We start from the raw sequence: 14469 nt of genomic DNA, 5'->3' as shown, positions 1-14469 counted from the left end.
TTTGCTTTGGTCTGTTATCACAACTTTTTATTAAAGTTTTTTCCCCTTATATTATGCTCTCTATTGAAGTGCTTTCAGCAATCTCTTGGAAATAATGTAATTTCCAAGATTTTGACTAGGTCAGATGTATTAGATGGAAACTTTCTGGTTGCTTTGGAGAAATATTTATGAAGTCCGTGATTGGTGAAATATTTTATTCTTGTTGACAAGCCAGAGCAGGTGTGAACTACATACAAATACAAGGGTTATGTTTTATAAATTTAATGTTCTTACTGGCTCAATAATTAGGCTGACTTCCTCTTACCTTTATTCAGGGCATAATACTAAATATTTGTATCAAAATTTTGAAATCATTTGGCACAAGAAATCTTTGTCACAGCTAGATGAGATTGTACTTTGATTTAGTAAAATAAAACTACTTTATTTTTTAAGGAAGCTTTTATTCACCAGCTTGTTTATTGGTTAGAAACAGTTACATTGTAATATAGTATATTGCTTTCCATCATGTATTTGGTATTTTTGGAAATATTAAAAATAAAAACCAACACATCTGTTGGAAAACTGAGATACTAATGCACGTTTATATGGCCAGAAAATTTTAACTTCAAGGTTATCTGTGTGGTTTAACACTTCTAACTAGCTTGTTCCTCAGCAAAAATTGTAGGCTAATACTCTTTTTTTTAAAAGGCATACTCTGAGTTACTAGAACATTTGAAATCCAAGGCATCAGTTTAAAAATTCTCCTTCTTGCCAGTTGTGATTGCGGACTATTTTATAGCTAATTGTTATATTTCTGAGGCATTTAAAATAATGAGGAAAAATAAGATTTGTAATAAAAATAATTCTTTTGAATAACTGGATTGGTGTTACATTATTAGATTCCTTAAAAATTTAATTAATTTGATAAAATGTGTGGACTAGATGTTTCGCATAATGAGAAGGGAATATGGAGATAAGAGCGAGTTATTTTACCCTGTTCTGTAGAGGAAAACCAAAGAAAGTTTAGTGATATGCAGAGGATCCAAGTGCTCAGTGCTCCTGCTATATTCCTTTTTTTCAGTAGCTGATAAAGTGATTGACAGGAGCTCAAATTTCCCCTCCACTTTTAAAATTACACCAATCTGAAACCAAGTTGCTTCCTCAGCCCAGACTAGGTAAGGACATGAATTATATGTTGGTTTGGAGAGACAAGTTCATTTCTGACCCCACTGGGTGGCTGGTGAAAACTTGGCAGCCTCGGACTAAATCAGTGTCAGCTGAAAGACATCCAGCGTGTTCCAGGGTGATTCTATCCCACCTTTAATAATGCTTCACAAATGAGAAAAAAATGTGATGTCAATTTGCCATAAAATTTATTATTAAGACAAAAACTGTGCCTGCTCAGGATTCAATTTTGTTAATTTTCTTCCCCCATGGATTAGTTTTGACTGGTAGGGCTGTGGGGCAGGGAGAATATTCTGGTGCAAATTTGAAATTCAAGTGATTAGTGTGGTCTCTAGTTGGGGTTATAGCCTGGTTCTGTTGTTCTTTTGTATATGCAATTAGACAACTGTCTTAAAATGCATGTGACATTATGAATCAAAATAATCTGGCCATTGACTACCATTTTAATTTTTTGTGGAAAGGATTTCTCTTGAATAGCTAGCTTCTCTTTTTTTTTTTTTTTTTTTCTTGACATGGTTATTTTTCACTCTTCTTAAATAACAGATGGAACAGACCAGAAGAAATGGTGTTCAGGGATGACAGGATTTTGGATTTGCATGGGAAAGTGATTTCAGAACTTGCTGGTGTCATTGTATGTTACTTCTCACAGTTCATTGAAGGAAGTCCTAGTGAAATGTAAATGCATTATCAACAACGTATGTATAAAATGGAGGCCCAGAGTTGTTGGAAATAAAGCCTCTTGTGTGGCAAAGCTGGAAAGAAAATGAAGGGTTCACTGTAATTTGGCACTGATGCTTGTTTGGCAGCCCTCCATCTTTCTTATCTTGGCTGGTGTTCCATCAGTCAGTGAACTTGGATGTGGATCATGATGCATCAGAAAGACACCTGTGATATGACATAATATAAAGAAAAAGAAGACCCAAATCTGTTTTCCTTTTCTGAACAATCCATAGTTACTCTACTATCTGTTAAAACTATGATTTTTAGATCAGTTTGTCTGTTGAAGTTCCCGTCACTTTAAAAAATAATGAATCTTATGTATGATCAAACAATTTCATGGTGTTTCTTCTGAAGATTTATTATTTCAACCTGATTAATTTCCTGGTTTTCTAACCACTGACAAAAGGAGAAACAAGTATTCTCCAACTTTTTGTTTGTAAATCTAGAAAATATGTAATTCACTGTATTAGAGGTGGCTGTGTGTGGCTGTAAATGATGCAGAGATCTGTGATCAGCACTTCCCTCTGTCAGCCTCTGGTCATGTACTTGCTTCCCTGGCTAACACTGCTGTTCCAAGGCTTCACATCTTTCTAGGTAGAAATTCAGTTCTGATATAAGAAAGATGAGGATAAGTTAGAACTTCTGTCCTCATATTATAGTGTGAGAACAAGAATATATTCAGTTGGATTAGTAGCAAATTAAATACTGATTTTTGAAGGATCAGTTTTTTGACCTGTGTTTTATTAGGCTGTTGTGCTCATTGTGGTAGATTTTCTTGGGTATTCACAGTGCTGAGACAGATTTGATACTTATATGGATGGCAGTATAGAAGGTACTAGAACATACTGGCTGGGAGATAAGTGTACTTTTTGAATCTGAAACCACTCTGACAAGTTGTGTTTAGGGCCTGGGACCAATAGAAAATTTCTTGCACCTGTCATTTGCACAATGGAGTCTTACATAGGCTGCAGACAGGATCCTGAACTCATAAAATTGGGAGCGACTTGCTACGTTCTGGTGAACTTGGAGAGTAGGTGGGAATGCAGATTTATTCTAAATAACAGCATGTGTTTTCTCATGTCTACTGATAGCTTGAAATGTATTAAAATGGTAACATTTTAATACATTCTCGTATGATTTATATTTGAGTAAAATATAGATTGGCCTTTAAAAATATAGATTGGCCTCTTCCTATTGAAAGAATATGTCTTAGACAAAAGCTACATATGCTCTCTTTCAATCAAGAGCCTGAGCACTTCCAACAGACTTTTTTTAGCATGATGTAGTTTATTCTGTAATTTGCAAATTTATAAATTAGTAGACAGTTGGAAGTTTGCAGTTTCTATTACAAAATATAATCAAATTATGTAATTGCTTGAATAGCTTTTTTTAAATAAAATTGGGGATTAGATTAGTGTATTATTGAAATCTTTTTAGAACTTATTTTTCTGGATTAGTTTGAGTGATAATATAGCTGGCTTGGCCTTTCACATATTTATTTCTTGGTTAGGGAAGATTGCTTCATTTTGGAGAAACAAACCAAGGCCTTTAAGCTTTTGAAGTAATTTTATCATAACCTTTCCTTCTAAAGGTATCCACATTTTCCTGTTATAATTTACAGAGTCAATACATTACATTCTTTGAAATTGTTTTTGTCTGGTTTTTATCAAGTGTTTATCTTTCTTTCTAGATACATATGTCTTCTCTTCAAGGATGAGAAAGGTATACTGTTGAATGGCATTAAATACCTCCAGGCTGCCATTACAGACCATGTATTTTTCCAAGCAAAGGAAAATGTAAAGGGTCTTTCTCCAGTGATGTCAGTCCTGTGGAGGATATTGTACTGTGAAATGAGCGGGAGATAAAAGGAAGAAACAGTTGTTTGTACTGACTCAGACTCTGGGTATTTGGGCCAGATGATGGAGTTATGTATGAAGGATCAAAAAACATGCTTTGTTTCTGTTCCAAATGGTGGTGGGATTTCTAAATGTTTTTGAGGACAGCCCATGGTGATGAGTGGACTGGTGTGCTACCTGTATTAGAGTACAAGCAAATGAGAACAAGTTGTGGAGATACTGTGGCTTAATGCTTAGCAGCTTAGACAGAGGAGGTCCCAGTCTGGCTGTGAGGTAAGACATGTTCTCTGCCCATCATCACCTTTTCTGTGCATTGCCTCTGTGAGACTTTGGCAAGTCACATTATCTGGCTGCTTCAAACATCTGTCTGTAAAATGAGTGATGCCTTCTTTCCCTTCATGCTTTGTTTTTAGAATTTATGCTAGATACTAAATAAATGCACTTACACATGTGATAAGTGTATGATAGAAGGGAAATAGTCTTGGTAGGTATTCATTTGGACTGGGGCTGCTACATCAAGTAATCTTCAAAGAATTCCTCTTTTTAGGAGTTTGTTAGAAGCTCCAAGTATTGTGTATACAATACTTAGAACAGTCTCTTATATAAGTAAGATTAATACTTCATATTACAAAACCAGGCATTCAGGTTTTTGGTTATACTTCATTCAAAATGTAGTTGGTCTAAAGCAAAAAAAAAACCCATAAAATACTGTTTCTGAGAATCCAGAGGAAAGGTTTCTTAATGTTTAAGAATGTAGAGCAACTGCTCTGAGAATGTTATAATGTCTATTTTGGATCAGAGGTTGGGGTTTTTTTTTTCATTTTCTTTTGCTTTTATTTTCTTAGAGAAGCCTTGCTCCATCTTTATTTTATCTCTGTGAAAACTTGCAAGGAATACCAAATTTTTAGAAAGTGTTTCTGAGCATTTTCTTGAAAGACGGATTGCTGTGGCACCAAAATTCTGAACATTTCACATGCAGCCACACATTTTCAGCCATTTTAGCAAGTGGTGAGGGACTTAAATTTTGTATCACAGCTGCTGGGCATCAAGTCAATGATGAGAGACCCAAGTGAGAAGGGGGAGTGGATCTTTCTGCTCTTGATTCTGTCAGGATGAGAAGCTTGAGACAAAGTGTGAGCTGTCTACCTTCAGTTCAAAGGAAGTACAGGAAAACGTCATGGGTAGAGGCAACAGAAGAGGTAGAAGGAAAAAGAGTAAGTGAGGAAGAGTAGGAAGAAAAGGTTGCATGAAGGAACTGAGGGTGATGTAGACTGAAACAGCTGGTTTTAAACCAAATCTCCCTTTTTATGACAGCTGTCCCTATTTCACATTTTTGCTCTCAAACTAGAGCACCTGCAAAAGAAGATTATAAAAGGAGAGACTGTTTACAAGTCCCTAACTCCTGCTAATTATTGACCAACATCTGGGAAGGAGGGATGGAAAAGTTTAAATGAAGTTTTGCCATGCCCTCTCAGCTGCCACCTGCATCTGCTGTTGCAGCAGCATGGGTTTATTTCACAGGGTTCTTCCTTTGAGATGTATTCCAGAACCTCTGGTTCAAAACACCCTGTAGCAGACTGTAGTGTCCTTGAGAGAAGGCATTCTTCCAGGTTTGTTGCGCTCTTGAGAAACCCATTGGCCAGTGTTAATCAAATCTGTCACCGGGATAGAAGTTTCAAAGAGAAACTAATTATAGTTAATGCTAGCTAAGTCTTGTCACTTGGTGTCTGCAAATTATTAAATTGCAGAAAATTTGTGTAAGAGAACATTCTTGTGCCCTGACAATGGAAAAGATACTACTGCTGTTTAAATCGTTTGACAACAGCCACATTATTTGGAGTGTGCTGGAATATAAACTTAATATAATGAATGCTAGAAGAAGGAGTCTGTGGCACCTTATTTGTAGAGTGTTTGTAGTGTTGGGCAAAGCCCTTATAGAATAGTTAGGTGTTTTCTTACATGCCCATCTTCAGACTTTCAGGTGTTGATCAGCAGGTCAGTGCTGTCAGTGCCCAGTCTAAGTTTTGGACCTATACAGTCCTATATTGGTGCAAAACCACCTTGGAACTTTGGCAGCCCACAATATCAGAATCTCATTTCAGGTGACAGCATTAGCTTTGGTGTTTGTTTCCCATTTTGCAAATTTGGAAAATAATCTTCCATTGCAGAATTTCTGTGAAGGTTTCACAGGACTGCTTTGAAGATTGATTTGCTAATGATTTTGAAGCCTTTAGTCTGGTAAAAATATCTTAAGGATTTGTGTGGTATTTGTGAATTCAGTGTTGTATAATGTTGTTATAAAGCAAAAAATATACAACATGTAGATATGGAGCCTCATTTAGTATGGAAATGAGAAAAAGCTGTTGCTGGAATGAGGCCACTCCAGAAAAATCAGTATGTCTTTGTGATTCTTCAGGAAGTTCAGAAGCTGGGCACAGCCTTTAGGATCTCCCCAAGGCCTGGAAATGACTGCTAGAGCACTAAGTGGCATTTTGCAGAGGTCTTCCAGCTTCTCTTATTGCAGCTGATATATATCTGATGTATACTTCTTACTGCTTGGGTGTGAAGCAACTTGGCCCTACTTAATTTGTGTCTACCTGTCCTGGTAGTTGGATCTTTGTTGTGGATAGGGGAAGAGATGTCCTGATGTCCCTGGAAATGGTGACAAGGATCAGATATCACAGCCAGCCATCACAGGTGCTGAAACGGGACCAAAATTTGCATTGCCTTCCAGTACACCAGCTGCACTGTCAATTGGCTGGTTGCAGGAATGCTGAATTTAATTTTTATGGACAGCTTGCTTTCTGGAATCCTTAATTTTTGAGCACTTGGGTGTGCAATATTAAATGTCCTCATAGTTCTTAGTGTAGCTTTCTGTGCCTCTGTTACCTGAAGAGTATTTGATAATATAGTGTGTAACAAGCAGATTATTTATTGGGGAAAGGACTTCCCGGAGGTCAGAAAGAGGGTAAGATTTTGTCTTCTATGATCACATTAGCAGTGGTGTAATGACAATTGTTTTCACTTGTTTTTGCCAGGTATGGCATGGCTGTGTAGAACTTTTATGTACTAGTATTAAGTACACTACAGGAAACAGTTCTGTATGAAAAAGTCGTTTAACACAATGATTTTGTTGTCCTTGTTGCTAAAAAAAGACTTGGCAGCTCAGTTTTTTTGGTGGATCTTGATACTGTAGACAAACATGAAACAATCAGAAGAGGTGTTTTTAGTAAGGTAGAAAGTAAAATTAGAAACCGGAGTTGTCAGAAATGCTGAAACATAAACATGATCCAAACTTTTATATTAATTTCCTTCTTTGTTATCAGGGCAAACTTCAGGGAGGCGTAGATGTCACTTACGCAATTACTCTACACCAGTAAGTACCTGATAAGGCAAGGGCATTTTCTATATACTTGTGGGTTTTCTCTTACTGTCCTGAGAACAATTTGTGTCACATCCTCCCCCTCTTTGCCTTCTCAGTAATTTGAGGTGAGGTCAGATTAGTGAACAAACAATACTGCATCTACATGTGAATTCTGCTTTCTATGGTAGGTTGACTTTCACTCCACACATTTCATCTTTCTTTTCTCTTTCTCATTTTTATTCTCTCCCCTTCTGTCTCAGCAGAACAGTCTTCTAGGATTGTGGCTTCAGAGACTACTGTGTTACTGGACATTTGGAGAGAAAGGAGAGGGACCAAGACAGGAAAACCTGTGAAGTTTTAGTATTGTTTTGCTCTTCCATTGAAAAACCACAAATGGAGCTGAAGGTGCTGTAACTTCTCTAATGGGGAAGTGTGGACAGATATAACCTACCTCAGTTATATCAAAACTGAAATTTAAACAAATGGTGTGTTTTAGTGTAACCATTATCTTCCCAGAAAGGAACAGTCAGCCTGACCAGCAGGTATTTAAAATGTCTTTACTCAGCATACATTTAATTTTAGGTTAAAGCTTGCTGGTATAAGTAAATAACATAAGTCTTGTGAACTGTAAGAATCCCTTTTCGGACATAGTGTTGTGCCATGTGATTTGACCTGGCAGATTGTTCTTCTAGTTTATTTTCATTTATCATTCATAAGCTCTGTCTGTACTGATGTTTGAATCCTTTTAAATGTGCCTTAGCCTTTCAGCTTCCTTAAGTTCCATCACACGACTCTCACAGTTGTACCACTGTGATAACTGGAAGGTGACAACAGATTTGCTCTTCAGAGGAGGGTTCTTTAATAACACATCTAAAACTGCAGCAGAGTACTTCCATAGTTGCTCACAGCTTGAAGAGTGTGAGGAATCATTTATGTTCTTTCATACAGTATTTGATAATTTTCTGTCCCTGGAATTATTTGAGGATGAGTGGTGAACAGTGGGATTGCAAATCAGAAAGGTCAGAAATAAGGACAGAAAGTGAATTGTTACAAATACTTTTGTTCGTAATCCTAAAAGATGTGAGCACGAAAGAAGTGAATGACAGACAGCTAAAAGAACTTCCAAATTAATTTCTGAATAACTTTTCTGTTGCAGTTTTTTTTTAGTGCAATGTTGACTAATTGTTTAGAAAATAGAATAAGCTCTGCTCAATAACATAGACAGTATACGAGAAATGTTAAAGAAACTGTAATTTTGCAGAATAGAATTTATTTGCTGTTTTCACTCATAGATTTAAGCTTCTAAAGAACTATTAAATCATAAAGCTCCTGTTTTATCACCTTGCCTAAGTTAAAATTATCTGATTTAAATGTTTCACTTGTAGACCACTAGAACTCTTTTGACATTTTATATGCCTTATTTCTCAGGTAAAGACACAGAAAAAGTTAATCCTACAATGGAAACAGATATGCAGCCAACATTTTTGTAGGGGACTTTCGTTCCTCAGTAACAGTGATTGCGCTTGTTTCATTCTCTGTTCTGGCACTGGTACAGTGTATGATTCATTTTTGTCTCATGCTAGCTTTTAGCAAGGAAACCACACACACACACACTACAATGTAACAAGGCTAGAGAAGTACATTTCAGACTGAATATGAAACAATCATCAAGAATATTTATTCATTCTGTTGAAGTTTCACCCTGCATTATAAAGCAGACTTGCTGGGAAAGAAAAGCTCTTGCACAGATGTGTTTCACGTTTGCTGTAGGCACTTCTGTGCTGCCTGAAGAATGGAGCTGGTGGTAACACTCTATTCTGAAATCATAAATAGAGTTTGTTTATTCTTGCTGTTTCTTCCTCCCCACCCACCATGAGAAAACATACCGCATTTTTAAAATTTGTTTCAATGTCCAAAAGAAAGATCTGGGTTCAGACTAGAGTTTAGGAGTTACCCCTGTGTAGTAATCCTTACAGCTGAGGGGAAGAAAGCTGCGATATCCAGATTTTCTAAAGAGCAGCTGGCATCATGACCAGTCTTTTGTACTGATCTGGTCTTTCTGTAAGATAGCAAATAAAAATACAGGTTTGTCCAGATCACAGTGCACTGAGTTGGAACAGGATAGTAAACTACAGTTAACTCAGTAATGTTTGGTAGTGTCACCAGGTTATCTAGAGACAGATGTGGTCCTTTGTGAATATGAAACTCAAGGCTCTTTGTGTTTGGTTTTTGTTTAAATGTCAGCATCTTCTCTGGTTTGTCTGGTGTCTCTGTCAGATGCTCAGTTTTCTCCCCAAGATGATTTTCATTAACAGACTCATGTGGGAGCTAAGTGTCCTTATCTTTGAGTGTTCAATGCAGGTTTATGAAATCCATATGATGAAACTGTTTTAGAATGCTGTCCTCAGTGTGGGTTCTTCTGTTTCATTTGGCACTTGCTGGATGTCAGGTAGAAGCTCTGACTGAAGTGAGGAGCCTTTTATTATAAATATATGGAGTAGCTGAGAGTAAGGCATGAAGATGGTTGCAAGGTCATTTTGCTTACAGACTGTAGTGTGAGGATCTGTGACATGAGCCATCACACTTGTGAGTCTGCCTTCGTGTTTTTGTGTAGCTTGCTGAGAGTGAATGCTATATTTCTGAGTGAAGAGTCAGAATGTTACTGGTGTTGGATTAGAGCAAAGGTGAGCCCTGGCCACCGTAAAAAAACCCCAACAAAACAAACAAAACAATAGAGGAGATTTCCGAGTTATTTTTGATATCTTTTTAGTATTATTGTTCATTCCCCAGGCAGCCAGTGTGATGTATTCTGCCACCACCACGGACCAGTGTCTGCAGGCAGTTTCAGCAATCCGCAGAGTGTACAAACTGTTAGCTTTGGCTCTGGTTTCTGCTTCTAGAATAATTCAAATGTTTCTTAGTGGAGGCATCCGGTTTTTTTTTGGAAGGTGGAGAAGGCGGCAGATGCACTGCCGCCTGCCCTCCGTGTCCGGGTCGGGCGGTGTGGCCCGGAGGGTCGCGGTGTGCCCGGTGGGGCCGGTGCTGCCCGGGCCGCCCGCCGGGGCTCGGCTCGGGGCTGCGCCTCTGCCGCGCCGGCTCTGCGGCCAGGCTGCCCTTCGGCTTGTTCCTCCCGGCTCTGCTGCACAGAGAATTTACCTGAAGCCTGCAAAGCGAGCCGGCCACATGGACAGACTGTGCCAGATACAGCTGAAAAATTGAATATCTCGGGCTGAAAAATTGAATTTGTCCTCCCCCTCTTCCTAGTCTTTTGCATTCGTTTTCCGATTGAGGAATGCAAGCTCTGAGTTGCACAGCACAATGGAGACTTAATGTAACTCTTTCTAAAGCGTCTGCTGGCGAGAGAGCTCTGACGTCAGCAGAGTTAGGGAGAGGTTTTGCTTTGCGCACTTGGAGTGGCTCTGCTCTCCCTAATGGATGGAAATGCTGGAATGGAAACAGTGGTTGGGGTGCCACTGGGAGTCGTCCTTGGGGCCTGCTACTTGCTGTGTGTCCTTTGTGGGTAGAAAATGTACTTGATAAACTATGTTTTGTCCCATTGGCTTAATTACAGTCATTCCAGAATATTCTGTAAATGTTTGTGCCTGACACTACTGGCTGGCAGGATCTTGCTTTTAGCTCTTTAAGCTGCTATTAGAGTAACAGCTCTTTGCTGGTGTTTCAAGTGAAGATATTCTTTAGAAGCAAATTCAATATATTGTTCGAGGATTTCCCTCACCCTGCCCTATGTTAACACTAGGTTTAGATAAGCAAAAAGAAAATAAATCAGTAATCATCTACTACAGTTTGAAATTCTTAATGGTTAACTTGCAAGTAGAAAGAAAACAAGGACTCAACAGATTTGGCTTTTGTTATTGCTGATTAAACAAATATTTATGAACTGAAAATAAATATGAAAGCCTGTATGTTATATTCACTTTAAGGTACTTGTTTCATCTAAAATTTATTTGGCTGCAGACACCTCAGGAAAGCTATATTTAAGGCCATCAGAGCAGAATGAAGCAGTGAATCCCACTGTGAGAGGATTCAGAGTCAAGCTGTAGGGTTGCAGCTGAATTTAAAAATAAACAAGAAGCTTTTGCGTTTGCAAATTGTTTGTGTTGTTTTTTAAAGGAAGAAATCATCTCAACACTTGAGGGCTGGATCCCAGGTTTAGGCTAACAGGTACTCATGGTTAGAGGCAGCATCTTCTGAACTAATTCAGTTTACCAAATCTGATATTTCTGTGGTCTAGGAAGCTTTTAAATCTGACTTAAGGTGTTGGGTTTTTTTAGAGATCTACTAAAAAGGGTACAGTTGAAGGCATATTACCAGTGTTACTATTTAAAAACCACAAAGCCATGGTTTTACCTCAGAACCTGAAATAAAACAGGTTTGTTTGGAGACTATAATTGGGAAACATTTAGCTGTTCTAAATAATTGAGAAAATAAGCACAGTAGCTTTTCTATGAATTGCATTATGCTTGCTTCGTATTTTCTGCCTGTAATTGTTGGAAATAGATATGTGTCACAGCCTGTTGCACGAAGGGGCCCAACTAATGATGTTTCTATAATTATGTAGAAAGAGCTGTTTGAGATGATGCTTTCGAAGGAACAGAAACAGTATGTGAGTTTGAATGTGAGGGGGTGACTGGAAAGGAAAAGGCTTTGCAATTGCCTCCTCAAAAGCATGAGGGCAAGGGAGTTGTATTTCAGAAATACTGTGTTGTGAGGCCTGGCAATGGAGGTGTAATTCACTAATTAAAAATAATAGAGTAAGTGGAATAGTGCAGCTACATCTTGACACACACTCATTTGTGTCACTGAACACTAAGAACTGCTGTAGCATCCTCAGCTGGCAGAGGAACATCACTGTAATTCTTCTGCAGGTCTTTTTTGACTTTGTGTTCTGTTGGTAAATGTGTGAAGCATAGCAGGAAACCTTTGAGTATTTAAATTTTAAAATTTGGTGTGAAGCTTTCTGACGATCCAGAACATGGCAGCACTGTCAGGGTTTCGTCAGCGCTTTGTGACCCAGTGTGTCACCTGACACGAGGCCTCTGGCTAATGCAGTGGCTTGCAGGGCATTCAAAACTCCCCTGTGTTGATTCATACTTGGACACCATTAAGGCAATAAAGCCTAAGAAAGTTTCACAAGATTCAGCCTTTAAAGCCACGAGTGAGTGTGTTTGCGATGACCCATTTGTTTCCACCCATTTTATGCAGCAGTTGTTTTGCATAGAGAAGCTCTGCTTACTCCTCAGTCTGTGTCGCTGTCAGTGAAAAATGTTTGGAAAAACTCTAATCAACATAGCTAAATCCTGCTGTGTGCTGACATAGTGTATCTTCTGGCATAGTATGGTGTTGTTGTAGGTGGGATAATCGTGCTGGCAGGATAACTGCTCCTATTGGCACGTACTGTGTCTCCAGCATAGGTAAAGCATCAGATGTACTTTAAATGACTGGCATTCAGCTTTTTCTTGCTTTGTGCTCTCAGAGTAGTGTTTAAACTATTTACAGTGCTAGTGGAGTCTGCTAGTAAATGCTGTTAGATCATTCTCTTGCGCTGAATGGGCTCTATCTTTTCAACCTGGACTGTTTTCAGCTACACTAGAATAATCTTTTCCATTAATTCTTTCTTCCAAAGACACATCAGTAAGATTTACATTTTCACCTAGTGTATTCATAAGCAAAGATCTCTGGCTAGTCTGTTGTCTTCGCCTTCCTTTTCTAAAGTTCTCCCTTCATTTTACATTAAGTTCAGCTGTGAGATAAGTTTCGTGGCACTTCTGTGATTTCCTGACGCCAATGGTTTTTCTGGAGGCAGTGAGTTTCCTGTCTGGAAGCTACAGGCAGTGTTTCTGGCAGGATGGAGTATTTTTGTTTCCCTGGCTAGACCTTTCCCTGTCTTTGTTTTTGTGTCTCTTTTTATTGCAGTTGTTCTTTTTTTTTTTTTTTTTTTTTAATCTTGGGTTGTATTTGATATTGCAGCAGCTAATTTAGAACTATTATTGCAAGAAACTGACTTGGTGATTTGAAATATATCCATGCAGGATTTTTCAGTTAAAGTATTTGGCAGAATAAATTAATAGGTCAGGCTGCAGGAGAATTGAATGTATTTTGCTAGGTTTTGACCTAATCTCACCTCTTGAGTGAACAGGAGCTGTTGGTTAGGCTGATACAACTTTGTACCTCACCTGAGGGCAGTTTCAGAAGTTGTGGCATTAGCCATAACAGAGTTCAGAAAACTCTGTCATAGTTTCTGTCTGTATCCCTCACTTGCTACTGCTAAAATAGATGGGCATGGATTATTCACTCAGTCATACAAGATTTTCTGAAAGTTTTATACTGAATTATATTTACCAAAATTATTTATTCTCTGTAAAGAGATATCAAAGGAGACCAAAGCAGGGCAGTTGTTCAGTTCTTGAGGGCTGAGATACTGGCACAGTAAGTTACTGTGAGTTGTCACAGTGACTTTCAGAAACTGTGACCAAGTTCTTACCTCCGTGGTAAGGTCAGTCAGCCTAACCTGTTGTCTAGCCTAAAAAGCCTAACCTAGAAGAATTCAAAAGTCTTACAAACTTTTTAGCAATTCTAACTCCGTTTTAATTAGTTTAAAAGTTTTTGCAAAGTATGTCTCTATCTATGGGGGCTTTTTAAATGGCAAAATAGCACCAAATATTTAATAAAGTAATCCATTAATAGCTTCCAGCATTTCTTAGTTGGAGACAAAGCTATTTCAAGATTGGGGTAGGGGGGTAATATTGGTGGTTGTGGATTGTTTTTCTATATTTTTTCTTACATATAATGAACATACATGCCCATCATTGCACAAAGAGAACACATTCCAGTTACTCCCTTGCTTCCAAAATAGAGGTTGATTATGCCAGAGATAAAACAGAGCTGGAAGATGCTGCCAGTCAGACAGTCAATAAGATCTGCCCTTAGCGCAAGGCAGAAACTCTGTCTCTTGCTGAATTTAAAAACCATTAGGTGCCAGGAACCTCAATCTGTATCCTCTTACATATCCCCTCAAGCTGCTGTCTCTGGTATGCTGTTCAAATTCTGTCTGTGTACTCTCCCTGGAACTCCTGTTCATGGTTCCAGATCCCTCTACTACGATATTTGTCCCACCTTGTTTTTGGTACTCTTTATTTGATTTGTTTCTGTAGTGGGGCAAACTTGTATGCCTGCTTGAAAACAAAAGCTTGTCAGAATTCAGTATGTAGCCATTACTGTTTGACCAGGCAAAATTACAGACCTGAAATTAAATCTGCTTATTCTGGAAATTTGTTGGTATTGGTTATTTTCATTTTGGAACAGTTTTCTGTAGGAATGATCTCATCGTTTAGGAGTGTTGCAATG

General features: G+C 38.3%; 1 protein-coding gene across 5 annotated transcripts in view; it reads left to right on the top strand.

The window, feature by feature from the left end:
• RNF19A (ring finger protein 19A, RBR E3 ubiquitin protein ligase) overlaps nt 1-14469 on the top strand; it is a 57183-nt gene that overhangs the window by 13365 nt on the left and 29349 nt on the right. The window contains exons 3-4 of one of the 5 annotated variants that reach the window (XM_030266501.4): nt 7067-7116; nt 7368-7509. The exons of 2 other annotated variants lie outside the window; for them this stretch is intronic. The gene's annotated coding sequence lies outside the window, so the exon portion shown is untranslated. The remainder of the gene's footprint in view (nt 1-7066; nt 7117-7367; nt 7510-14469) is intronic. 2 more of the 5 variants (XM_030266503.4, XM_030266504.4) reach the window with 2 other exon arrangements.

The sequence above is a fragment of the Taeniopygia guttata genome, chromosome 2 (assembly GCF_048771995.1).
Source record: "Taeniopygia guttata chromosome 2, bTaeGut7.mat, whole genome shotgun sequence".
Lineage (NCBI taxonomy): Eukaryota > Metazoa > Chordata > Aves > Passeriformes > Estrildidae > Taeniopygia > Taeniopygia guttata.
This window is presented reverse-complemented; position numbering and strand designations above follow the sequence as displayed.